The 1,687-nt window shown below is 50.2% G+C and overlaps 1 protein-coding gene across 1 annotated transcript in view; it reads left to right on the top strand.

The window, feature by feature from the left end:
* The window catches only part of aspa (aspartoacylase), a 12,540-nt gene that overhangs the window by 7,253 nt on the left and 3,600 nt on the right, over window positions 1-1,687 (top strand). The window lies entirely within an intron of this gene.

The following is a 1,687-nucleotide window of genomic DNA, read 5'->3' on the forward strand; positions in this document are numbered from 1 at the left end:
ATGTCGAGTGTGCAATACAACGGTGCTGCTTTGGTTTTGAAAAGCGTTATTTGTGTTACTTCCGTGTGGACGTATGCGCGTGCGTGGTTGTGAGTGAAGGTGAACGGCGGCAATCACAAATTACAAAATACATTTTTAAAAAAACATCTATGTCGTGCGTGCAATACAACTGTGCATGCTTTTATTTTGAAAAGTGTTTATTTTATGGACGTATGTCCGTGCGTAACCTGTGAGTGAAGGTGCACAGCGACCAGTGATGCCCGGTTACCCCCGAGATGCCCGGTTACCCCCGAGATGTCCGGTTACCCCGAGATGTCGGTTACCCCGAGATGTACGGTTACCCCCGAGATGCCCGTTTCCCCCGAGATGTCGGTTACCCCGAGATTGCCCGGTTCCCCCGAGATGCCGGTTACCCCGAGATGTCGGTTACCCCCCGAGATGTCGGTACCCCGAGATGCCCTGTTACCCCCGAGATGTCACCGCTCCTGTTACCCCGAGATGCCCGGTTACCCCCGAGAGTCCGTGTTAACCCGAGATGCCCTGTTAACCCGAGATGCCTGTTACCCCCCCCCCGAGATGGCCCTGTTACCCCCCCCCGAGATGCCCTGTTACCCCCGAGATGTCGGTTACCCCGAGATGCCCGTTACCCCGAGATGCCGGTACCCCCGAGATGCCCTGTTACCCCGAGATGTCCGTTACCCCCGAGTTGCCCGGTTACCCGAGATGCCTGTTACCCCGAGATGCAGGGTTACCCCGAGATGCCCGGTTACCCCCGAGAGGCCTGTACCCCCCGAGATGCCCTGTTACCCCCCGAGATGCCCGGGTACCCCCGAGATGTCCGGTTACCCCGAGATGCCCGGTTACCCGAGATGTCGGTTACCCGAGATGCCCTGTTACCCGAGATCCGCTCACGCCAAAAAAGAAAAGTTGATGACGAATGCCGCGTTTTCAACAAGACATGGACGGCCAGGTATTTCTTTACAGAAATTAAAGGTAAAGCCGTGTGCTTGATTTGTGGTGCCCAGGTTGCTGTGTTTAAAGATTATAATTTGAATCGCTTTACACGACGAAGCACGAGGATAAATACCGGAATCTGTCTGATGACGCGCGAGGGAGGCTCATGGTTTTTGGTAAAACTGCAAACCCAACTAGGACTTTCTACCAAACTTCACCCCCCCCAGAGACGCAGTTTCAATCAGCAATTCAATGATTGTTTTTTTTTCCTATTTTAATTTCACATAGCCTAATACATATTTAAGGATTAAGAGTTTAAATGAAACCATCAAAAGCAATCTGCTTTTGTAAAAAAGTTAAGTTAGGTCAAATGATATTATTACCATTCATCTTACGGTATGTCAAAAATAATACTGAGCAAAATTGAATTGAAATATTGTCGACGTGGTGGCCCTCCAGCAGTGCTCGGGTTGCTCATGCGGCCCTCGGCAAAAATAAATTGCCCCCCCCCCCCCCTGCCCAACAGCGTAATCTAAACTATACGCACCACATTTATCACGGTGTAAGAAGGAGACGCACCGCAGGTCCTTCATCCCGGTCTGTGTCAGACTCTCCAACACCTGCACCACCTGATCATGTTGGAGATTCTCTTCCTGTTTTTCACTTAATCCACACACTCTCTGTATATCTTTATCTGTACTTATGTTTTTCCATTACAAGTACTTACTTTTTC

This window comes from Etheostoma spectabile, chromosome 13 (assembly GCF_008692095.1).
Source record: "Etheostoma spectabile isolate EspeVRDwgs_2016 chromosome 13, UIUC_Espe_1.0, whole genome shotgun sequence".
Lineage (NCBI taxonomy): Eukaryota > Metazoa > Chordata > Actinopteri > Perciformes > Percidae > Etheostoma > Etheostoma spectabile.